General features: G+C 45.4%; 1 long non-coding RNA gene across 1 annotated transcript; it reads left to right on the top strand.

The window, feature by feature from the left end:
- The first annotated feature begins 3875 nt into the window (after positions 1 to 3875).
- On the top strand, positions 3876 to 8202 carry LOC109283963 (uncharacterized). Its single transcript, XR_002091280.2, has 3 exons — positions 3876 to 4016; positions 5526 to 5665; positions 7067 to 8202. It is a non-coding gene; the product is annotated as an uncharacterized LOC109283963 (long non-coding RNA).
- The last annotated feature ends 18527 nt before the right edge of the window (positions 8203 to 26729 follow it).

Consider the following 26729-nt stretch of genomic DNA (forward strand, 5'->3'; position numbering starts at 1 on the left):
GAACAGCCAGGGCACAAATGAAGCATAGAGACATTCTGGCCAGCAGGTAGAACATCTCACTAGAGGACAAAACCTCCATTTGTTTTGCAAATACTATTGTAGTGTGCACTGTGCTGCTTTTTTTCAGGTTTATTTTGGGGGGGGGGGGGGGGTTGCTACTGGAAAATCCTGGTAGCAAATTTTGCCCCTGCACTGAAAATTTATAGTGAGGGGCACATTTTAATGTTCCACACATGCAGTTTGTGGTGCCACAAACTACATGCCCCTGCTCATCTGGACACAGCCAATATGTCCTGAAAAACACTGAGAAAATGTGAGAGCATATATCTGGCCTATCTGAATGCCATGCCAGATGCATGATTAGACATGAACTCTCTCAGAATGGGCATTTAGTTTTAAAAAGGTCACTAAGAGAAAAGCAATCAAATTGTCTAATCTAGCGTGCTGTACTTCCTACTGACATGCTTTGGAAGTGTATGAACTGAGGGCTTCTTTGTATTCCACACCTGACTAAGAGGCTTTTGAAATTTTAAGATCTCCAGATACCATGCAGGCAAGCAGTATTTTGGTCAAGGTTTGCTTTCACACTGTACTGGGTGATTTCTATGTCCCAGAAAAAGGGACAATCCTTTTATTTATTTTTTTAATGATAGATTAAGTTTTACCATATAAAAACAAACCATGTCAGTACAGAATTTAGACTCTACTTCATTGCACAGCTAATCTGGCTTTTACAGGTAAGCCTTCCTCCTATCCATACAGGAATTTGGTGATGCTTTCAACCCAAACTGATGCAGTGGTATAGAGCTGCCCAAGGTAGGTTGGAAGCAGCATACCCCAGCAATGCACAGCTACATGTGGGCAAATTTACCCTGCTGAGGAGCTCCTTGCTGGTTTAGCTAGAATGGCTTCAGAATTTACACTAGCCTGGTATCTCTGCATCACACCATGCCATACTGTGCAGACTGATAACATTCCTGCTTTGCAGTTTAGCTGGAAGCTAATGACTCACATACTGATAGTCCCTCAATGCCTTCTGGGTCCATGTCAGAATGGCAGGACTTTCAAGTGGAGTCCCACAGCGGTCTGTCCTGGGCCCAACGCTGTTCAACATGTTGATTAACAGTTTGGATGCTGGCATAGAAAGCTTATTGAGCAAGTGTCTGGATGACACAAAACTGGGGAAGACAGTGAACATGTTGGGGGATGAGAGTGCAGTTCAGAAGTATTTCAGCAGATTGGGAAGCTGGGCTAGAGCTAACAGGATGAAGTTCAATATGGACAAATGCAAGGTGCTGCATCTTGGGAGGAATAATCAAAAACACAAAAATAAAATGGGTGACATTTGCTGGATGGCAACACCATGGAAAAGGACTCAGGAGCCTGGCAGAACACAACTCAGTACAAGTGTGCAGTGTGATGCAGCCACACAAAAGGCAAATGTAGTCTTGGGCTGCATCAATAGCAGCATCAGGTGTAAGACACAGGAGGTGATTGTGCCTCTCTACTAGGCCATGTTTAGGTCCCATCCAGAGTACCATGCACAGTCCTGGGCTCCACATACTAAAATGGATGTGGAGACATTAGAGAGGGTCCAGAGGCAGGCAACAAAGATGATTGAAGGCTTGAAAAACAAGTCATATGAGGAGAGGCTGAAGGCGCTAAGCATGTTCAGCTTGCAGAAAAGGTGCTAAGAGGGGACACGACAGCAGTCTTCAAATACTCCGGCTGCCATAAAAAGGATGGAAAACACCTTTTCTCTCTTGCTGCACAGAGGAGGACATAGATCAATAGCATGAAGTTGCAGCAAAGCAGGTGTAGACTGAATATCTGGAAAAACTTCTTCACTGTGAGAATAGTGATGCAGTAGACTAGACTGCCTTTGGAAGCTGTGGATTCTCCATCACTGGAGGTGTTCAAGAAGAGGTTGGATAGCCACTGGTTAGGGGTGATCTAGGAGTAGCTACGCCTATTTTCTATCATGGGTATTTCCCATGTTTCTGGGTGTTGCTGGTTGCTCTGCCCCCGCCCTCCCCTTGCTCCCCTTTTTCCCTGCTATATGTGTCAGGGTGTTTTTAAGCCTCCCTAGAGGCAGTGGGTGTTGGCTGGGGACTTCAACTGGGGTGTCCAGATTCTCTTGCTAAAGGCAAAGCCAGCGGTTCCTGGCTAGAGGGTCTTGCCCCTCCACTCAGGGTCAGACTGACTGCCATATTTGGGGTCAGGAAGGAATTCTACCCCATGGTCAGCCTAGTATAGACTGTGGGAGTTTTTGTCTTCCTCTGTAGCAGGAGACATGGTCTTCTACCCAGAGCCTCGAGTGTATATTGACAACATTTTATAGAAGCAGGACATTGGATGCCATCGTTCCCCTGCTTTACCTGTGACAGGTTAGGGTGTTAGGTCTATGTTGTGTCAGGGTTGAGAGTAGTCTTATGTAGAGTTTAGATTATGGTTGTACAGGATGATTTGGATAGGGATGAACCTGCCAGAGGCAGGGGATTGGACTAGATGACCTCCAGCAGTCCCTTCCAGCCCTGCTTCTCTATGACTCTATTCATCCTGTGTAATTAAAAGGACAGAGACGTTCTACCACAAAGCACTGGGGAATAATAATAGTGAAGCTCAGCTGGGAGCAAAGAACAATGGGATATGCTCTCAGATGTCCTTGTGACAGACAAGTACATCACAAGAGACTATCACCAGAGACTGGGGTCCGGATTAGCAGACATCAAAACTCTATCAGTTTATGACCTCACCGCAGAGAGGACAGGTTAACACTCTAGGCAAAAGAAACGCTCAGGCTCTAACCCTTAACCTTAGCTGTGCCAGCAATGCTGAGCTGAAAGCACTGCTCAACTCAGGCAAGAGGTTTTTGTTTCAGTGAGACAGGGGATAATGGCAGAATAAGGAGAGCCTAAGCAAATGTTGCATTGAAACGCTACCCAGAATCCCTCTGTGTTCAGAGATGTCTCCATGGGGGGAGGTGGAGGAGCAGGGGCAGAGCTTCATTATCTTTTCTGCCTCAAACAGCAGAAACTGGGTAACATTTGAATATTTCTGTTTGGGGTTTTTGCTTTGTTTTTAAGTTTGGGGGGACTTTGGAAGGAATTACACACGGAAACATTTGCATTAGCACTCAAGCGGTCTTCTCCTGATGCTTTCCTGGGAGTCAGAGTAGGTGCAACCTCTGACAACAATTTAATTGGGATCTCCCCAGAGAACTACAGAAGTGAGGAGATTATTAAGTGGGGAATACAGCAGTGCTGACATACTGAGCTGAAAGATGAGGATGACAATGGACAGGCAGCCCCAAATCTGGTATTTCTTGACTTTCTAACACACAGCTGTTTAACTTCTGAGTGACCAGGGGCCATACCCCGCCAAGCCACGCAACATGCTACATGAGCCCCCCAACCCCACCCTGCAGCCACACTGCATGGGCCCCCACCCAAGCCTGTGGAGGACTTCCATCCCAGCCTCCTCCCTGCACCTCCTTCACCAGTTTTTTTCCTCTTTGTCATTGTCTCTTTACCTGACTATGTGACCTAAGCTGAAGACATTCCCAAGGGCATGGGAGGGAACCTGCTCCCTTTGTCTCAAGTTTCCTGCTCTTGCCGGGCAGGTGACCAGGTCTCTTACCTGTCTATCACTCTAGTTGCTAAGCAACCCTCTAGCCTACCTGTGAGACCTCAGGTATCAGGGAGGGGATTTAAACTCCTGTTGTCTTAGCAAGGACCTCATGACTGGAAGGGGGACTGGAGCCCCTGCCAGTCTACCCAGCAACCAGTGATGCATTTCCAATTGATTGGCTTGTAGCCAACTTCAGCTAGTCTCCATTGGACACCAGAATCAGGTCATAAGTCCTATATAAGTTAAAGACTGCTCAGGAGGAAGGGGGGAAGCCATGATGAAGGCACAGAGAGCGGCTAAACATCTGCAACTCTCCCTCTTTCTCTCTTGAAACACATGGACACCCTACAAACTGCCTGCCTCCAGAGGAAAGCTGGATGATACTTGTGAGTAAGCTACTTGAAACCTAGAAACCTAACTAGATATATAGCTTGCAGTAACTCAGATGCATGATCAAAGTCTACCCAGCCACACTGTTTGCTTTAAGGTATTTCTCTGATTTTGCTCTATCGTGTACCCTACTCAAAACCTACTCCTTGTAATCAATAAAGTTCTCCTCTGTACCTAGCATGGAAGACTTATTGTGTCTAGATTATGCCTTGGAGTCCCCTTGGTCGAGCTGACTAAGGAAAACCACTGTTCATGCTTCAGACTAAGAGAAGCACCCCAATGTCTTGCAGTGGGTCAAAAACCCTTCCAGTCTAAAAAGCTTGTGTACCTCAAGAGGCACAGAGTGGTGGCAGTGTTACCCCCAGGCTTGCGGGTATGCTCCAGGAAGAGGGTCAGCCAGATATGAGGCACCCCCAGGGAGGCAGTTGGAGCTTGGTAGGTGGTCGGGCACAGTGAAATGCGTGGCTCAGTGCAGGAGTACCCGCTACTGGCCTGCCACAAAGCCTACTTGCCGCACTGCATAGGTTCCCAAAGCACCCCGCAGCCCCATCATGCAGATGTACTGCATCATGCAAGCCTCCTACAGATACTGATACAATGCACCACACCACAGGGCTCCAGCGACGTACTCTGGCCACAGGCTCCCTCAGTCCCATCAGCTCCTGAAGCTGGGGGAGGGAGGGAGGGAGAGTCCAGGGGCTCTGGCAGCAGCAGCAAGAGAGCGATGGAAGAAGCAACACCTGGATTGGGACCCAGAGCCCACAGTTTAACCCCTAGAGGCCACATGGCACCCATGGGCCACCTCTTGGACAGGCTGTTTTAATATATGGTTTTGCAGCAATGATATTCTTTCAGCTCAGTCTTTAATATACTTAGCTATTCCAGGCTTTCATTCACAGTTTGCATTAGAGATGGACATGGACATACAAATGCACATGCTTTATATTCAGAAACATTCTCCGTAGCAAACAGAGCTCCTGGGCTTTGGTAAAACTATCGTAAGGCTGAGAAAAGTTTTAAAAGTCACAGACTTAAATTAGCCCCAAGGCTGGTGTACGTGGTATGGCAGGACCGGATCTGGATCTTAGAAAAGAAGTCAAATATAAAGAATGCCTACAAGCCTATGAACAGCAGAAGGAAGAGTAGAGGTGTACTTCATATGTAAGTTTATAATGTTTATACCCAACCTTTGGTAACATAGGGTATCTATATGGCAAAAGATAGCTTGTGACTGAGATACCTGAGCTAGCTCCAGAATCAAAGCAGTATATCCATATCAGCCTGAGCACAGTGCCTTGCTAGCTGAGCTATACTGCTTTGTGTTCTGGAACTAGTGTGTGCACTGGTAGCTCAGGGTATTTCTGCTCAATACTGCTTTGCATTGTGTACATGTGCCACTGTGTTTACACCTAGCTCAGGGTACCTCTGCAACACACAACACTGAGCCATACACATGTACCCTTAGTCTCCTTTTAATAACTTCTCTCCTGTGGTACTCAAACTAGGAGTGATGGCTTCATCCAAGCTGCCTTATGGGATGAAATGGATTAGACCTTGTGAGCACCACCTGAGGACTACCCAAGGGCCTGATAAAAATAGGAGACACACCATCTTCAGCAAGAACCTTGAATTTTTACACCCAAAGGTATTACATAGAATATTATTGTGCACAAGAATTTCAAGAGAAAAATCTGCATGTCACTAAGAATCAGCACAACAAAACACCTCTTTTTCTATGTTTTCCACTGACTTACAAAAATGGAAGGGATCTCAGTGAACTATTTCATCCAATCTCTTTTCTGAGGCAGGATCAAGTCCACCTAGAGGCTTCTGGGGGTTACAGAAACATGACACCTATTTTGCCAATGCCTGTTCTCAACCCCATTTCTTCTTACGTCCATCCTCATTCAGCAAAATTTGAGTTGGCTTAAGTCCTGCCTCAATCCATATAATTTGCTGAGCAGGAATGGACTGCTAATGCTTTTAACTCAAACTCTATTTTTAATGTGAATTAACTTCCCTATGTAGAGAAGGCAGCAGTAACTACTGCCAGGGGCCTTTGGCTCCTAGAAATAGTTTGATCAAAAATTCTGAAACACTTATGGGTGGAGCTGGCTGGAGGTTCAATGTAGCTTCCGATACATATGCATGTAGACACTGACGCACCACCTGCAAGGCAGTGATACAAGACTCCCACACTGCAAGTGGCTATTTGCAAAATCAGGGATGCCAGAGAAATCATCCCAAAATTGCAATATACAGAATTTATAATAATTAGTATTAAAAGCAAAGCCAAATATTATTAGTCTTGACCAGATTCCCTGAAAGTTTAAATTTTATTCAGCTTAATTTGGCCATGAAGAAACATAAAATGAAAAGTTTTGCTTGCAAAACTGCCGAAGTTCAGTGTAACAGCTTAGGCTGTCTAGAAATACGGTCACTTGGGCCCTCTGGAAATATACCTAGTTGTGTGTCCTATTAAATGTAAGGAACTTGGCATCAGAAAATGACCTATGCTACAGTAGTTGTAGGGCAAAGCCTGGATGTGTGAATGCTGTCTGGGCTGCTCGCGCGTGTGAAAAACAGATAACTGATGAGCATTAATCAATTTTTAACAGGCAGGACGTGCAATACAATACAATTGCTAACATCAGCAGAAACAGCTATATGGGTCAGCATTGCACTGCTGTATGTGGATAACACCCATTCATCAAAAAGTTGGAATTAAGTTTGCATATACTTAAATTTTTTACATCAAGACTTTGACCTGCACAGTCTTCTCTTGGTGAAGATGATGGTCTCAAGCATTGGAAATATAACTTTGTCTGTTTTATCAGTCTGACATAGGGCTAAAATCTCTACAATCCCCTGTTCCTAATTAAGAAATGGGTGTTGGCAACCCACAATATTTTACTGAGAGTCTTGGAATATCGGGGGTTTTGGGCAGGGGATGGGGGTGTTTGTTTGCTTGTTGTAAAGCTCCAGCTCCTGAAATCAATTGACAACACTAAAATGTCAGCTTTCATTTTTTTTTTAATTATAATAGCACTAAACCAGCTCTGCTACTCCATTGGAACCTCTGGGAGAGGATTCTACAGACAACCAACCACCCTAAACCTCCAGGGACTTCTCCAGTATACAGGCTGTGTTATACAGAAGAGCTGTCTGACTGACTATAGACACTGTTCTCTTGAATATACAGTGAATCCAATCAGAATGTACGAGATGTCACACTGGCTTGGATCGCAAATATCTAGCCCAGTACTGAGTCTCTCACCATGGCACAAAATAAAAGCAGGGCCTACTTTGACTGACCTGTCCCCAACCCCTCTTACCTGACAGCTTTCACATTTAGAGGCTTAGGATGTTACGATTTGGAGGTTGCACCCATAAATATTGTGTTTAATATCCACCAATGGATATACCCTCCATGAATTTGTCCCATCTTCTTTTCAACCCAGTTAAATTGTCAGCCTCTACAAAATACATTCAAAACACCCAAGTAAGCATAGCGACCCCACTTGCACATTGGGTAGATTTTGTCCAATGTACTCACTCTCGTCTGGACTGAGTAAATCTTCCACTCTCCTGAAATTCTTGACTTGCCTACAGTGTTATCAGCTTGGTTTCCTATGCTGTTCATGCTGATAGAACAAAGACTTCCAGATTTCCTCCACCCACTGAAAGCATTAAAGAGCTGACTGGCAAAGGTCAAGGCAAATCCAGCTCTACACACCCCTTATGTTCAAGAGGAACACATTACCTAATCTAGGTTTGGTTTATTTTTCTGATAATTGCACCTATGCCTGATAACTTGCTAGGTCAACGCTCTGGAATTTTTCACATTTACAAATTGCATTGTTCTTGACCACTCATGATACAATCTATTCCATGATGCTGCTGCCAAAAGCAAAAGAAAAATATCATCAATTCAAGAAGGAACATGCATATGATTTAATTCCCCTCATGCACCATCCAGAAGTATCTGAACATAGAAAAGATAGCACAAAATACATGCTGCCACTACAGCTCATCACAGCTGAACCATGTGCCACTCCATACATAGAGAGACAAAGATTTCACTTGAAGATTTTCTGTGCATACAAAAGGTGCTTATATTTTACTTGAGCTTTTCCAACTCAGTATCATGTCCTTCTGAGTCAATCAACTCTCCAAAATAAATAAAGTCCAGAATGGCTATGAAGAAATAATGTCCGTATGCCTGTTGTTCAAAGACATTGATATTATCCCAAAATGGGAAGCAAACATGTGCAGTTCCCTACCAGGCAGACAAAAACCCCATGTGACTAAAAGGAAACAGATTTTGCATAGTACCCTGGAAGATGCTCAGCACAGCCTTGTACAAAATACCACACACAAATTCCAGAGATAAGATCTCCTGTAAGCCTTCCACCAGACTCCCAGTATCCAACTGTGGAACCACAGTCAGGGTCACCCAGTCAAACTGATGCAACTAGCTTAGGGTTAGGGCAAGGTAAGTCAAGATATCGTGCTTTTCCTTTTATTCTTTTTTCTGAGCACAAGTGACAGTTGGTCCAAACGAAATGTCCTTATTTAGTTGCTATGGGCTAGGGATTCACAAAGTACTGATCATGACATGATGCGTTATATCTGTGGCAATGTGGTCTCCCTTTCAGGTATCATTAAAGCCCAGGGATACATAGCTTTCAAGATCAGGTGTATTCAGCTTAGCATGTCCACCCCAGAAATGCCCTGAGAAATCTACAAAACAAACAGTGCAAAGCTAATGTTTCCTCCAAATAAAAGGCAGAGGTAATGATACAACTATGTACTCATATTTAAAACAGCACTGAGTGACTGCATCTACACTAGACACTGACTGTGCAGTAGCTCATTACCACACATCACATGGCATGAAGCATGATGTGATACTACTGTGCAGTAATAACAAGCTACTGTGCAGTCAACATCACCAACAAGTCAAATGGTGATGCTACTGTGCAGTAACTCTGGTTACTGTGCAGTCATTTAGCACTTGTGTATGCAAGTATTAATGACTGCACAGTAACAAGTCAGTGTCTTGTGTAGTTGTGGCCAGCGTAAGGTAACATTACATATGGTCACATGTGTGTACTTGCATACACTGAATCCCGTCCCTTCCTGAAGTATTCTAAGGAAATGTCTATTATGTTGTCTTATACCACGGTTTTCAAATATACAGCCTACAGGACAGTTCCCCTTGCTGGGGCCAGATTCATAGATGTTAGGGGATGGAAGGGACCTCTTGAAATCATCAGGTCCAGCCCCCCTGTACTTGGGCAGGAAAGACTGCTGGGGTCAAATAACCCCAGCAAGGTAAGTGTCCAGACATTTTGTGAATATATCTAGAGTAACTGACTGTACCACCTCTGGGTAGTCTATTCCAGACCCTGGACACTCAAGTTGTAAAAAAGTTTTTCCTTATGTGTAATCTAAAGCAGTCTTCTAGAAATTTATGACCGTTAGTCCTAGTCTTCCCCTGGGGAGCCCTGGTGAACAAATGTTCTCCCAGTCCCTGATATGCACCCCTTATATACTTATAGGCTGCCACCAAGTCCCCTCTGAGTCTTCTCTTCCCCAGGCTGAACAGACCCGTATCTCTCAACCTCTCATCATATGACCTGCTCTCCATACCTCTAAGCATACACATAGCCCTCCTTTGGGCCCTCTCAGACCTCTCCACATCCTTTCTGAAGTGTGGTGCCCAGACTGGACACAGTACACTAGCTGCAGCCTCACCAAGGCTGAGTAAAGTGGGAGAATGACAGACTTAGTCTAGTTTGAGATGCATTGGTAAATGCATGCTAGTGTTTTGTTTGCTTTGCCGGTTATGGCATCGCATTGGTGACTCATCTTCATTCTGTGGTTTATCAAGACCCCCAGGTCTCTTTCGGTTGCAGTGCTGGTAAGCGTAACACTGCCGAGCCTGTAAGCATGTTGCGGGTTGTTTCTCCCACAGTGGAGCACCTTACACTTCTTGGTGTTGAACATCTACCTGGAAGGGTGTGGGCAGTGGGGTCCCGCAGGGCTTGGTCCTTGGACCGATACTCTTTAATGTCTTCATCAGTAACTTGGACGAGGGAGTGAAATGTACTCTGTCCAAGTTTGCAGATGACACAAAGCTATGGGGAGATGTGGACATGCCGGAGGGCAGGGAACAGCTGCAAGCAGACCTGGACAGGTTGGACAAGTGGGCAGAAAACAACAGAATGCAGTTCAACAAGGAGAAATGCAAAGTGCTGCACCTAGGGAGGAAAAATGTCCAGCACACCTACAGCGTAGGAAATGACCTGCTGGGTGGCACGGAAGTGGAAAAGGATCTTGGAGTCCACTAGGTGTGCTGGACATTTTTCCTCCCTAGGTGCAGCACTTTGCATTTCTCCTTGTTGAACTGAATTCTGTTGTTTTCTGCCCACTTGTCCAACCTGTCCAGGTCTGCTTGCAGCTGTTCCCTGCCCTAGTGGACTCCAAGATGAACATGAGTCAGCAGTGTGACGAAGCCATCAAAAAAGCCAATGGCACTTTATCGTGCATCAGCAGATGCATGATGAATAGGTCCAAGGAGGTGATACTTCCCCTCTATCAGGTGCTGGTCAGACCGCAATTGGAGTACTGCGTGCAATTCTGGGCGCCACACTTCAAGAAAGATGCGGATAACCTGGAGAGGGTCCAGAGAAGGGCCACTCATATGGTTAAGGGCCTACAGACCAAGCCCTACGAGGAGAGACTAGAGAAACTGGACCTTTTCAGCCTCCTCAAGAGAAGGTTGAGAGGCGACCTTGTGGCTGCCTGTAAGTTCATCACGGGGGCACAGAAGGGAATTGGTGAGTATTTATTCACCAAGGCGCCCCCAGGGCTTACAAGAAATAATGGCCACAAGCTAGCAGAGAGCAGATTTAGACTGGACATTAGGAAAAACTTCTTCACAGTTCGAGTGGCCAAGGTCTGGAACGGGCTCCCAAGGGAGGTGGTGCTCTCCCCTACCCTGGGGGTCTTCAAGAGGAGGTTAGATGAGTATCTAGCTGGGGTCATCTAGACCCAGCACTCTTTCCTGCTTATGCAGGGGGTCGGACTCGATGATCTATTGAGGTCCCTTCCGACCCTAACATCTATGAATCTATGAATCATCAGGTTTTGATCCACCCACCTTGCAAACCTATCTAGGTCAGCCTGTATCCCCAGCCTATCATCCATCGTGACCACAGTCCCTGCTAATTTGGTGTCATCTGTGAACTTTGCCAGTCCACTTTTAATACCTGAATCCAAATACTTAATGAATACGTTAAAAAGCATCAGTCTGAGCACTGAACCCTGAAGGACACAACTGGTCACCAAGTGCCATGTTGACTTGGTTCCATCTGTTATTACTCTCTGGGTCCTGCCTCGGAGTCAGTTTCCCAGCCACTGAACCACTGGGTTATCAAGGCCACAGATCCCCAATTTTACCATAAGCATGTCCATAAGATCTAAGGCTGTGCCACCCACAGTGTTCACTGGGGTCAGTCCCAGGCTGCGCCACCCAAAGCACTCATTCAGGCTGGCATCCTGAACTGGCTCAGGCGGGTGCCACATGTGCTGGATCAGACTTGTGGGCAAGAGTTTATGGGGCCAGATGAATTTGATACCCCTGCCTTACATTAATTACATGTGCATATTCCTATCACCAGATGGTAGCACAGCAGTAGGAGCTCAGGGCCCCACACCACACCACAAAGTAACTGAAGAGCCTTCTAAACTTACAGAAGGAGAGAGGTGCAGGCAAGCTCTGCCTTGATATCTTTTTTCCTCTAACCAACTGTGGTACTGCATACTTTTTAGAAGGAAAACAAGGCCAGGTTACACCGCTGAGGTAAACCCTGTCTTGTTTTCTTTTTCAGTAGCGTCTTGGATGAAAAGAACATGGAAATGATAGGAAAAGGAGATGAATGTCTTAGCATCCCCAGAGCTGATTTTAAAAATAAGATCCTTTCACACCAGACACTTGAACTATTGCCACTCTGCCTTAAGACATGGCCCACTGTCCTACAGCTGCTAGAAAAAAAGGAAGATGCCAGAAAGCAAGCAAGCTGACAAGCTAATCCGAGACTCCCTTGCTGCTGGGAGCCTTGATTGCAGCCCAGTGATTTTCAGCATTCCTCTCCTACTCCAGCTTCACCGCACCTTATAAGCAGGTCCAGAAATATCTGGAGAATGGACCTAGATTCTCTGCTGCACCAGGCAGCACTAACACAGGAGTGCAAAGGGGGCAGAACACGTATCTTACAAAAAACCCACAAGGAACAGAACCTCCCTGCATATCTGCAAGACTCAGCATCTATTGTCATCTTCATTCACTCCTGACTGTATTCAGTACAGCGCCCTTCCTTCCCTCTCCCACCCCACACAACCATAAGCCTCTCCACCCAAAAACTGTGTTTCTGAGATCATCTCTGGTGGATGGCACAAAGACAGATTCTATTCCATCTGCTAGGTGCCTCAGTGCAATTCTATTCTGCTCTGTCCAAGTCCCAAGAATCCGTTTATGCATCTATTTTAGTAGCATATCGTTATCTTCCACTTAAGACCGAGTCACAAAAAAGCAGCAAGGAGCACCCACCCATCTTTTGCACTGATTGTTTTTAGGACCTCTAGCAAGGTGAAATAGAATCACACTTAGACAGCCAAGCAGTGGCGATGCGTAGGGGGTGCACCAGGGTGCACCCCCTGATAGGCCGCGCTCCCCGCTTGGGTCATGGGCAGGGGGGGTAGGTAGGAGTGCCAGTGCCCCCCATACGAGCACAGGCCAGGGAGTGAGGGCACTAGGAGAAGCACCACTGACACTTCTGGAAGTGCCCCCAGTTGCTGACTGGCCGCTGTGGAGGGCACATGCACCCCTGACCCAGGAGGCACCAGTTGCCTATGCACCCAAGTCCTCTTAGACACCTAATAGTTGGAATACAATCTGACCAAAGGTGAGAAAGGAGAACTAACAATGCTTAGAGTGATGTGAAATCCCATGGGTTTTGTGTGGCATCAGGTCATTTCCCTTCATAGAAATACGCTGCTTGAAACAGATGCTTCCCAACACTTTACCCTGAGGCTGGACATGGAGCAGTGGGGAGAGGGGTGGTGCAGGGCTGGACGTGGAGCGGAGGGTTGAGGGGCATGGCCTGGGGCTGGACATGGAGCAGTGCGGGGGTTGGTGTATGGCTGGATGCAGAGCGGCGGCAGGGCACAGTGGTGGTGGCTGCTGTGTGCAAGCTTCCCCACCCCCCAGCTCCTGGGAGGTGGGGTGGGGTGGGGGGTGGTGGGTGATGGTGCTCTGTCCCCACCCCCACCCCCCATCATTCTTGATGGGCAATTTGCTGGTAATAAAATAAATTCTTAACACCTTTACATTTCAGCATTTGATTTTGGGATTTTTATAATGGAAAATCAGAGCTCCCCCTGCTCATGGAGATGTGGGTCCAGCTGTGGTTGGCCCCTTCTGCTTGCTTTGTGGCACTCAGCAGCCCTGATATGCCGGTGCCCTGCCTATGCCATTGCCCTTCACTTCCCACCCACAGCCCCCTGGCCCTGTAAAACAAAAGCCCCTGGTCCTGCTAGTGCCCGTCATTTCTCACCCACAGCCCCCTGGGCCCTGCTGATGCCCCTCACTCCCAACCCACAGCCCCTCCAGCCCTGCTGGTGCCCCTTGTTCCCAATCCACAGCCCCCCTGGGCCTTCTGGTGCCCCTTGCTCCCCACTCACAGCCCTCTGGTCCTGCTGATGCTCCTTGCTCCCCTCCCACAGACCCCTGGCCCTGACAGTGTCCTTCACTCCTGACCCACACCCCCCACTCTCCCAGAGGGGGCCCCCAGCTTCCAGAGCTACGGGGCCAGAGACCAGGCTACAAGCAGCCACTTCCCCACCCCAGCAGCACCTGAGCCCCGGCTGCCACCCATAGGAGGTGGCAGTTGCTGCGGCCCAAGTAGAGTGCAGAGCCAGGCTATCCCTTCCCCACAGGCGGTACAACTGGAGCGGAGCCCATGGTTGGGGGTGCAGAGCAGACAGGTTGGCAGCTGTGGGCTCGGGACTCCCCATCCTGCTGCCCTCCCCCTGGGGGCTGCTGCAGCCCAGTGGGCAAACCTGGCATGGCAGGGCAGAGTAGGGTGGGGCAGGATGGGGAGGCTTGATGCTGCCACCAGGAGCCCTGCACCACCATGGCGAGGTGCCTCTTGCTCTCCTGGCAGCAGTGGGGAGCACAACTCTGCACTCCCAACCCCACTGCTGCCAGGTGGGTAGAGGGCTCCTCACTGTGGCAGCACAGGATTCCTAGGGGCAGCACCAAGCTTCCCCACCCGACCACACTTGCCATGCTGGGTCTCAACCACTGGACTATGGAGGCCCCCCAGGGAAGGACAGCAGGGCGGGGAGCTTCAAGCCCGTAGCAGGCAGTGTGCATCTGCACAAATCTGGGGAGCACATGCCCCGCATACCATCCTGGGAGTGTGTGGAGTGGTGAGCAGCTAGCCCCCACATCCCAGGACAAGCCACCTGTGGCTCCATCCCACTTTGTGCCCAGGCCCTGCGGGACGTGCATACCCTCCCTTGCCCCCAGCTCCATTATTGAGTCCAACTCCCTGTCCTGGGCAGGAAAGAGCACTGGGGTCAGGTGACCCAAACCAGGTGCTTGTCTAGTCTCCTCTTAAAGACCTCCAGAATAGGGAGATCACCACCTCCCTTGGAAGTCCATTCCAAATTCTGGTAACTCCTACCATGAAGAAGTTCTTCCTGATGTCCAATCTAAATCTACCCTCTGTCAGTTTGTGGTCATTGTTTCTAGGCACCCAAGGGGCATCCTGGTAAACAGAGTATCTCCTATTCCTTGCTGCCCCTCCTCCCCCAGGCCCCAGAATAAATTTGTAGACAGCCACAAGATCACTTCTCAGCCTTTTCTTGCAGAGGCTGAAGAAATCCAGGTGCTTCAATCTCTCCTCAAAGGGCCTTACCTGCAGGCCCCTAACCATATGAATAGTCCTCCTCTGGACCCTCTCAAGGTTATCCACATCCTTCTTGAAGTGTGGACGCAGTACTCCAGCTACGGCCATACCAGTGTTGCATAGAGGGGAAATATCACCTCCTTAGACCTGTTCCTGATGTGCCTGCTAATGCATGATAGAGTGCAGTTAGCTTTACTTATCACTTTGTCACATGGATGACTCATGTTCATCTTGGAGTCTACAATGACTCCAAGATCCCACCCTGGTGCTGTGCCACTTAAAAGGTTATCCCCCAATCTGTATGAGTTGGTGATACTTTCTCCCTAGGTGCAGCACTTTGCACTTATCCTTGTTAAACTGCATCTTATTCTGTTCTGCCCACTTTTCCAACTTGTCCAAATCTGCCTGAGTCCGGTCCCTGCCCACCCGTGTGTTTACTTTGCCCCATAATTTGGTGTTGTCCACAATTTTGGACACAGTGCTCTCCACACTCTCATCCAAGGCACTGATGAAGATACTGAACAGCTCCCTCTCAGTTCTGGATAACCATGCCTGGGAATGTAAGTGTGAATGGTAACTCAGTGTGCTGGTGTAAAAGCCAAGGACAGCAAAGGATGACTCGCAGTCATTTAAGCTTACCATAATTCCCCGCTTCCCCTTGCAAGCAGAATCTATCACTGTTCAGTGCACTTAAAAAATGGGATGTGCTCTCCTTGCAGCGCAGCTTCAAGTATCAAAGATTAGGAGGAGAAAATTGGAATGTATAGACCCAGATATAGCACTGACTGCATGTGCTCTTCCACTTGCAGCTGTTACTCCTGAATGTCTATGCCTCTTGCTGGGCCCCTGTTTCCTTGTATGCTGTTAAAATCGGTACATTGAAAGGAACTTTGGAAAGGGCTAGCTGATGTGTATGCAAGAGCTTGAGCTGGCTGCATCCTATCTTCTTCACGTGTTCTCCTTCACAAAACAATAATGGCAAGCAGCCTCAGTGGACTTGGACTTGTACCCACTTTCCCTCTCTCACTCTTTCTGCCTGAGAAACCTCTCCCTTCCCTTTTGCTCTAAGAAAAGAAAAGAAAAGAAAAGAAAAGAAAAGAAAAGAAAAGAAAAGAAAAATAATATTGTCAAAAGTACAGCCCTCATTTCCTCCTTCCAACTTCCAAACCAAGAGTAAAATGAATAAAACATGACTGCTGATTTCATGGCCTCCATGGACACTGTCAACTTGATTAAAAAAAAATTAAATTAAAAAAAAAAAAAAGATTCTAGAGCCTGGCTTGAATTTTTTTTGTTTTTGTTTTTTTAATCCTCATAAAAGTTTACAAGGCATTCTCTGTTGGTGTGACTCAAAAGAAAATCTGACTAAGATATTGATCCCACCAAACCTTAGGCATGTGATAAACTTTATACACGTAGGGTCATCTCATTGACTTCAGTGAAGTGACTCACAGTACCCAAAAACTAAATAGATTTATAATCTGGGCCTCAGGCCACTTCGACTTAAAAGTAGCAAGTTTTACAGACATTAATGGGAGTTTCACTTTACTTATATCAAGATGGATTTTGCCAATTGTTCAAGAAACAAACACCACTTAAGTTGCAATCTCCCAGAAATTCATAGGTTTCTTTGAAATTCATTATTGCTGATAATCATAAAAAAATTACAAAACTACCCTGACAACTGTCATTGATAACCTATAAATACTGGTAAGAATTAAGACTTTGTTTCTAAAAATATTTGTTTTACTGTAGGTGTGTCTACACTTGTATTTATGCGCGCCTAAACTTAATGCACCTTTGTTTAAGGCACATTAAGGAAATTTAGGTGTGTGTCTACACATAGATGCATTAATGCACATTAAGGTGTATTACCTTTTAGGTGCAATTAGCTAGGTTGCATTAGCCCATGTGCAGACACACTAATGCGCATTAACGTGGTGCGTGTCCATTAATGCATACCGCATTAATCCACATTTAAGTGTCTACACGTGGGCTAATGCAACCTAATAGTGCCTAAATTTGATACTTGCTTTATGCAGGTATCAAATTTAGGTGGGATTAGCCTAAAATTGCCATTTTTAGGGCGCATTAAAGTCATGCACGTGTGGACATGTGCCCTTAATGCGCTTTAAAAATGGTGATTTTAGGCTAATCCTGCTTAAAAGGGGTATGTGTAGGCACACCCACTAGGAGTTTAGGTGAGTTGTCTTTGCTTTAATAAGGATTTCTGAAGGCCAAATAAATAAATTGGACATTTATTCATTTACTGTAATAAATTCTATGCTCAGGTATTTGTCTACCTATCTGCTAATTGCTAATTTTTTTAGTAGGACAACCACAGGCAAAATACCTAATCAATAACCACCTTCTTTAGATTTTCATTTGCTGCATGTGTTTCTACAGCTAATGCACAAACTGGTGCAAGCTGTAATTTCACTGAAATGTTGTATCCATTTTTTGGGCAAAAGCTAAACAAACAGGGATATATGCATGAATTCATCTTGCTCAAACAACCAATAAGAACATACACTCAAGCTTTCTTCTAGATAGAGCTTATAAATTCTGTAGACTATTACAGATATACCCAACTTCTCTACAGCCTTTCCCTACTTTCCTCCCTGACACTACTGAAAAGGAACTGAGGCATTGAATTGATATCTGAGGCAAAGCAGGAAAATGAACCTGGATCTTCAGAATCTCAAGCTACCATCCTCACCACTGGACCAGTCTTACCACACTCCTTGGTTAGCCATTTCTTCTGCAGAAACAAACAAGTACCAAAACATGGTAAAACCACCAAAATATGCTGCATGGAGTAATCACAGTTGATACCATGAATTCTTAAGAAAGAGAAAGACACTCATGTCCTAAAGTTAGCTAAAGAACACGAACGAAACCAGAGCTTTCAGGCAGAAGAGAATAAAACAGGACCATTTCAACTATTTCCTGGATTTCAGACACATATATAACATGGTTAAAGGGACTGCCCTCAAGACAGAACATCAGCACCACAATGAGAAATAAGGATCTGTAGAAGCTTCCTCCAGCTTCTCTCTTCTGTATTTATGCTATCTAGGGTGTAAAGAAAACTGCCATTTCCTAGTAATGTTATGTCTGGAATGAGCCATCAGTGATGTCAAATGAGTAAAGTTCCTGGGAACTAGAGATGTAAGGGAAACTGAAACAGAACTGGAGAGAGGAAGAAGCAGGAAACTGAAAAACAAGGAGGCTGTTACTCTCATCGTTAGCCTCCCTTGTATACCTCTGTGATTCCTTAAAATCTGGACTAAACTGGTCACCAGCTGAGAAATCTTATCAGAACTGATAGAGCAGAAATGTTAAGAGTATCAAAAGTCTCCTGAGCAGACAACAGGTGAACAGAGGCTATGTGTATTGCTAGGTGTGGTGAGCAGAAGAGAAGCAACCTATGACGATAGGAACCGCAGAAAATCCTAGAAAGATGCCCACAGTGTTGTAACATGGATGTGGACAGGTACCTAACTCTCATGGGCTTTAGGGATCCTCAGCTCCTTTCACATTTGTGCCTTTCTGGTTACAGCAAGATTTCTCAGCAGGTTAGAAGTTTGATAAAAATCCACAAGATACCCTGTATAATTTGAAGGAAGGTAGAGAGTGACTGGCAACAGATTGTTTATTCTCCAAAGCCAGTGGGATTTGGGAATCTAACTTCATTAGAAACATCAAAAAATTACAGCTCTTCATCAGAAAGGTCAGCCTAATTGACTCACTTTAGCAAACCACCTTCCTAGTGTGACTGAGCAGTTTACCTAACTGCCTTTCTCCCTGCCCCTCCAATACTTAAGAGCCTTGTATAAAGATACAATGTAAACGGTGACTTAAAATAAATCCGTGTTCTGCTTGCCACACTAAGAGTGTATTCTGAAGTGAATCCCTGCTGTGTCTTGAATACACTTCAAAAACAGGGTTTTTGAAACAAGGGTTTATCTGGTAGGGATTTTGTTCATGTTACAATCAAGGCATTTCATTGTTAATAAGGATCAGAATTTATTTGTGATAGTGTCAGCCAAAAATATCGCCATCCTGTTGTGTAAATTTCAGGAGTCTGCAAAGGCCTGCTGAGTCTTGAAGGATTCTTGGGGAAATTTTGCAAAGTTTGTACAGAATGAATATACTTTGCAGACTCCCCAGCGTGCGTTTACCATATTTTCTGACTGACAGAATGGTATGAGATGCACAAAAACATGTTTTTAAAACAAAGTTATTATCAAACAACAACAGATGCTATACCAACTTACCAAAGTTGTTGCTGAACGTGCATTTTTATCCTTCTTGAAATGCGACCTATGGCTGTGTAGAGACAAGCGTAGCCACATGGTATGGGTGCCGCAGACGGGTCTGTGGCGCCACACACGGCACATTCAGGCTTTTCCGGTGCTGCAAGGGCACGGGGGGGGTTTGACCCTGGAAGATCCCAGGGTCAAAAAAATCCTTCATGGAGAAAAAGCAGGGAGGCACACATGGCTGCAGTGCATACCGCCCAAAACCAGAGCCTAGCTCACCGGAGCCATGCTTCAAGCTGCAGGTGCGCCATGACTGCAGCTTCCCCAGCCCCCAGGTAAAGCTGCTGGGGCCAGCACAGGTGCTGGTCCCAGCCTCCCCTATCCCACCCAGGGTAACCTGCTGCGCACCAGAGGGTGCATGGCACGGGTGTTCCCTGGGACAAGGTATGCCACTGCTTCTTGTCCCCAGGGACCCGAAAGTCAGTGCTTTTCTGGATGAGGTCTTGTGTGTTGAGCGCTTTTAAAAATCTGGTCATGTCCAATGCCAAAACAAAATCTAAACTTTGTAATATCCAACACACTATGAAACCTGAGCATTTCCAATCCAGGGCCTGACCTCTTCTGAAAGTCTTGCCTCACAGCTCTGAAGTAACCTGGTCGACTTCAGGGGCGGATCTTGCTACACAAGTTTCCGAACACAGACTAAGGCACCAACATATATATATATTATGCACATGATCTTGAGATTTGACCTGGAAATGGAGCAAGTCCAGTATATGTGCATTCTGGGCCCTGCAAGTTCTGAAATCTACCAGTGCTTTATAGTTCAATTTGGAGACACGCCAGATACAGTAGATCTGATTGCACCTGTGCTGGTTTTACTGTGTTGCTGCTCTGTTGATCAGTCTTTCCAGGTGGGCAGCATGCAGCCTATTACATATGAATACTGTCTGGCACTTAAACTAAGAACAATGGCTAGTAATTTACAGGATAAGACATCCCATAGTTGCTTATATTTTTGTTATTACCAGGTATTGATTCCTACAAGCTCTGTATTATTCTAATGTTGAATCCTTCATCTTGTCTATATGAAGATAACTTGCTGGGCTATTCACTGTTGCTAAGCATTTTCCCTGCCTGGTAAATCTGCACACAGTCAATAACCTATTAGTATGCAGCACAATATGAAACAAAAAAGAAGCAATGAACAGTTTAAACTCCAGACTACTAAGAAATCTATAATGCAAAACAGTGCTGACAAAGTAGAGCATGTCTGATTATAACGAAACGTAATCCTTCTTTCTGAAGGTGTGTTAATACTTAAAGCTTGAATAGCAGGTTCAGGGGACACACAACATGAGTGGCAGATGCAATTACAGAGCCATGATGCTATTTTATGTTAGCCCAAAGAAGACATTCCCAGAATTGTTGCCCCTCCCCCCCAAAAAAGAGAGAGACAAACCCATGCATCCTTCCACTGCCACTCAAAAAAGCATTATTTGATTTGACCACTACTCAAGATTACTAACCACAACATACATTTAATTTGCTATCAAAAAAAAATTTTAGTACCTAACCAGTAGGGTAAGATGGTACAGTTATATATATATCTCAAGTGACCTTTCCAAAAGAACCCTGATAGAAGGAAGTTAGAAAAGAGGTAATATCACAACTTGTACTAGTCAGCAAATCATTGGGAATTTACTGAGAAAAAAAGGTTATTTTAATCATTCGAGTATTTGGAGAAATGTCTACATTTCTAAAAGTGTGTGGCTGCCACTGTTCTAAGTTATCATGCACAGATGATGTTTAACAGCTACAATCACGTCTGCAGTTTTGGAGAGAGTACATAAAGAAGGCATCTTTCTCAAATATGTAATAGCCATTAGACTTGGGTCTGTATATGACCTCTTAGGTTGGAAATTCTGTCCCCAGAATTTCTGAATATGAACTAAGCCTTTTTTTTTTCTTAGGTACCACAGGGAAAGGGACCTTGTTTTTATATTATTTTTCTGTAGTTAAATGCATCCACTTACTGTGGTATTGCTGTTTTGGAGATTTAACTTATTTTTTTGTCTCTGTGACTTCTCAGCTTCACTGTTGCAGTAGTCTTAGCTTTTGCCTTCAGTAATCTGTTAAATAAGCATGCAATGCACTTGCAGGTTTGTTTGGATGAATGACACTTTATAAATACAAGATTATCCCCAGCAACACAAAGGCAAAAGTGGTGCAGAGTCAATTTTCACTTGATCCCAGCAACCAGCTTCAGCATCAGCTCAATACTCAGCACACTTCATGCCCTCCAGGAATTACAATGTCTGAATAACAAGGAAGATGCAATGAGAGGCATTCTGCTGAACACTAACCAGCTGGGAGCATAGCTCCTGTCCTACCTATACAGGGAACTTTTTCAGATGAAAGGAAATACAATTTCACAGCTTCCCTGAAAGTGACCCCAGAAAAAACATCACCATTTCCACTTTTCATAGTTCCTCTTTCAGATGCCTGGAATAGTACATATTTTTTTCTCTCTGAGCTCTTCTTTGAAAGAACTGCACCATACAGTATTGCAACAACCAGCACTAATGATGTGGATTCTCATAGAGCTTTCTCAAATGGCTGATTTTCATCACTGTTTCTGAATAATTTAGGGTGGGTTCTTGGTTGTCTGAGGGCCGTTACAAAAGCAGCTAAGAATTTCTCCTTCCTTCTTTGTAAATGATGATTATACGCTCAACATGGCCAATCAACATATTATGCTACTTGTTGTTCTTCCATGGAGATCACAGAATAGAAGACAGGGTGAAAAGTGATAACAGTTTTCCCATGAGATGGAGTAGGGTGTTACAGCCTCACCTTTTTCCTGTTGAGTTTCACTGGGTCTGCATATAGTTGGCATTCTATTGCTTAGCAGTAACCTGTAAAAACAGTGAATTTTGGTTTCTTGAAGGTTTTAGGGCTTTCAGACAGGAGACAAGAGTCCTGTGTTTTATGCCCAAACTTGTTACTGATGTGCTGAGACCCTGGGTAAGAACCTCTTTTTCCCATTCCTTTGTCTATTCAGATGTAAGCTCCTCAAGCAGTGATTCACTCCTTATCTCTACAGTGCCTAGCACAATGGCTCCAAATGTCCTAGCAGTCACTACCAAGATGTCACAGATGTTCCTCCTGGTGAAGTACTATTGCTGTGGGGTAGTATTATACAAAGCTATAACATGGAGGATCCCATGGCACACATACAAGGGCAGACTAATACATGTATCATTGTGTACGGATGGCATTTGTCATAGATTTTGCATTGGGGTTATACAAGAATGTGCTTTATAACAGATATTTATATCCTTCTGAACCTGCCAAGACTCAGGAAAGATATGAAGTGCCAAATCCATCACAGGAATGAAAAGACGTATATTTTTCAGCATTTGACTTACAACTGAGTAAATGGCATTCTTTGTTGGCTGAGTCTGCTTCTGAATTTCCAAAGACACTGTCGCTCTAGTGCTTATTCCTGAAACTTCCGGTAATAGAAAACCAGCTGCTATACCACAAAGACCTCAATGCAATATTTAGGACATGCAGCAACTAGAATTTCAACAAAACCATAATTAAATAAGACAGTTATGCTGGGAAATTGAAGGCAAGCCTTTCTGCCCATAGTACAATTATCCTATCAATTCCCTTAACCCTGGAAGCATCTACTGCAGTTAGACTCAAACTCTTAAGTCCAAGCAGAACAGTTATGCAGTGCTTTGATTAAGAGATGTAAAGGTTAATTTCAGGGGCACAGAGTGAGGTTGTAAGCTCTTTGGGGCAGGGACCTTCTCTTATGTGTGGCTCCTCACTGAACAATCTCTCTGGGCATATCCTTGAGCATAATTTGGGCTGCTCTGGAGGCATCATGCACCAGAGTTATCCTCTGAATAACAGTTCTTCCTCTGCCTTCCCTGCACTCTAGGTGATATACCAGGGCAGTGGAGCAAAGACGCCCTCTCATTCTCCACCCACCCACTTTATGGATTGAGTTCTGCTATTAGTTGTGCTTCGTGTGCTAGATCCTTAAAACCCTTTCAAGCTCTGCTCAGCATAAGTAAGAGCATCAGAATCCACCCATCTCTTGCAACCATGTCTTTCCCTGTGCCTTTCTCATTCATTTTTCAGTCTCTCCTCTCTTTCCAAGGAGATGGTTGTAATTATTCTCCCCTTCCTATCCTTTAATCCGCTGGTTACCCTGCTCTTGCTGCTGCTGCCTTTGCTCTGTAATAGGCCTTATCCCACATGTCCCAAAATCAAGAGAAAGTCCTCACCTTACCCTTGACTGCAAACCTTGAATGGACTGGCATTTGCAATACTTTTTTAAACAACTGGCATGCTGCTAGGGGATGTTTTGGAACAAGAGTTAGATCAGTGGGACCTTCTAAGTACCACACACTTTTTAAAGTAAAGCAACATTAATAAATTGAAAACGAGGGGTTTACAAAACTGAGTATTGGTATCCCCTCAGATATAAGGAAGTGCATCAGTGTAATTATTCTCGTCCTACCAGAAGATATTGCTTGGTGATAGCTGTTTGATAAGTTGCTCATATAAAGTCCTTATCACTGTCTGCAGCTGTACTGCTTACAATACTAACTGAATGTCTTAACTAACAGAAATTCATTTGGAGGCAGCACTGCAGTAAATGGCTCTGGATCCTTTGGTATGCTCTTTATCATTAAAGGCAAAAACCTTTTCTAACCAAGGCTGCGAAGAATGGTCATAAGGAAGCTGTAAAAATACTAGTGTGGTGTTGAACGGTGCTATGATCTCAACAGTCCCAAGCTAAGTACAGACATTCAAAAAGCAGAAGCCTGAATTGATTCAATCTTTGCAGGTTAGTCTAACCTGTGTAGATTGAATCAAGAAACAATTGAATAGACATTCACTTTTGATTCAGGAAATGCAGCCACATGAGTGCAGTGGCTCAAGTTAGAAGAGGGAGGGCGGGGGGTGGCGGGGGTGGGTGCTGAGCAAACCCTCCCTTTCCTTCAGTGGTAGCTGGAAGGCTGGAGGGAAGCTGAGCTGGGGGGGGGGGGGTTTAAACTGCCCTCCCTTCCTTCTTCCACTGGCACAGGACCCCAGTCAAGGTCTGCCTGGCTTTACCCTCCTGACTGCTGCAGGGGGGAAAGCCAGGCAGACCCCAGCTGGGGTCTCATGCTGGTGATAGAGGGGAGGGAGGGAGGTTTAATTCCCCTCCTTTCCCCCCTTCACCCTAGGCTGGCATCTGGCCATGGCCCCTGACACCCAAACAGCAAGCAGAGGCAGGCAGACCCCAGCTGGGGTCCTATGCTGGTGGGAGAGGGGAGGAAGGGGGAATAAACCCCTCTTCCTTGCCTCACCCTGCTGGCCCTGCTTGGCCCCCTGCTCTCCACTGCAGCAGGGAGCAGGGTGGCAGGGCAGACCTGGGCTGGGGGTCTCGTGGACCATGGAGGGGGTTTCAACTCCCCTCCCTCCCCTCCATCTGAGCCTGCTGATGCATGCCCATGCCCCTGCCCCTGCCCCTGCTCCCTCAACTCCAGTGGAGGAAAAATCTGGCAGGGGCTGCTCTGCCCCCACCAGGCAGACTGGGCTGCATTCCCAGCCCAGTTTCCCACTCCCTTGGTAGCCAGCCTTCACTGCTCCAGCTAGGAAGCTGAGGGGTGGGTCTAATCCGGCTCTCTGGAGCAGACAGCATAGCACAGCAGAGCCCAGGGCTGCAAAGCATCCTGGGATGCTGGGGGACTGTGATTTAACTTGAAGCAGGCAGGGGTCTGGGACAGATGTTCCATAAACCGGTTTGACCTGAATCAGTTAAGTCTGATACTACATTCAGCCAGGTTTATCTTAAATCAGTTTTGGCCATTTTAAAACTGGTTTATATGCACTGGACTTCTGTTCTGTTACAAGTCTAAACCAGTTTCTGATCCCTTAAGTCAGTTTGTGTGTAACTTCTGTCCCTAGCCCTAGAAGGCAAATTGAAAGTTTTGCTCCAGTTAGTGGAACTATGGAATCAATGCAGATGCAGTTTCAAGTGAGCTGGGAGATGCATTCTGGGTGGGCATCAGAATAGATCATGATTTTCAAGTGTGTCTGAACCGGCTGTTAAAGAAAGCATTCTGCATGGTGTCCCCTCCGAGTAAAACATGCAGAACAAAGCCAGACGCAGGAAGAAGATATATGAAGGCTTAGCCGAACTAGGCGACTTTGTATACCTTCTTCTAGTCCTAATGGGAGAATGTTACATTGCCATATAACTTATTGGGGCTGTGAAGGGTATTTCTTTAATGTTTAGTTTTGTGCCTGTGGATTAGCCTGAACACCACTACAAGACACCTGATTAACAAGAGGGCTTGCCACTCAACTGATGCCTCTTTTTGTCCCTCAATGGAAGTAGAGCTCTTCTGAAAAATCTGGCCAGGGGTGCTTGCATGTGAGGATTGCCAACTTTGGAATGATTTGTCTTATCGGATTAAAAAAGGAAAAAGCATCACATCTTGGCAGCTTTGATGCAGTGTTGCAGCCTTCTTTCTGTCATGTTGCAATGCACAGCATTTCCCTGGTACAGTTCAATTTGGGAAGTTGTCATGGTCCAGAAACTAGGCTAGAAAAATATAATACAAAGAATCCAAAATTCTGACCTAAGATTAATGTAAAGAGGTTTGCCACTAATCTATTTTTTAATCATTATTTTTTAGTTTTTAGTAGATTGCCACAAGCTTTTATTTTCATTTGTACATTGCAGCTGAAGAAATCATTTCTTCCTGGAGCTGCCTAAGATGAAATAAAATAACCTGCTCTGGACACTTCAGGTTAAAAACATGTTGATGGCCTTTAGGCACTCCTGGAGATACTGCAATTCTCAAGAGGGGCTTGCTTGGGACCATTTATAGGAAAATATTTGGATTCTAACTCAGAGAAGTGTAAAGACTTCTGAAGACACTGTCATTTTCAGAATGGCCCCTGTAGTTGGTAAATATCTTTCTGATATGCACTTGCAGCTCCTTTGTAAAGAGTCACTTTTCCTAACTGCAGGAAGATATGCTAACATTTTCTGGTCTGGGTTTATTTTTATTGAATATATAATGATGATGCTCCTGCTCCTTCTGGAGAAATAAACAACAAAATATTCACCAAGCTGAAACAGAGTTGATTTAGCACCTTCTGATTTAGCACCCCCTACTTGGAAGGTTTCAAAGGCATTGAGGAGCAACATCAGTAGGGGTGGGTAACCAGGGCACCAGCCCTCAGCCTACACATAGAGGGGGCACATGAGTGGCAGGTGCCACCACGGTCATGCTAGCTGCTGCAGCCCCTGCCACCTGTGTGGATGAAGTGATATACAAAAACTAGGCTTTTCACTAACAAGGATCTAACCCCAGCTGTGTTACTGGCCATTGGCTTTTCTGAATAGTACATGCTGGGCTATTGGAATACCTCATCCTCTTTC

Source organism: Alligator mississippiensis, chromosome 3 (assembly GCF_030867095.1).
Source record: "Alligator mississippiensis isolate rAllMis1 chromosome 3, rAllMis1, whole genome shotgun sequence".
In the NCBI taxonomy this organism is placed as follows: Eukaryota; Metazoa; Chordata; order Crocodylia; family Alligatoridae; genus Alligator; species Alligator mississippiensis.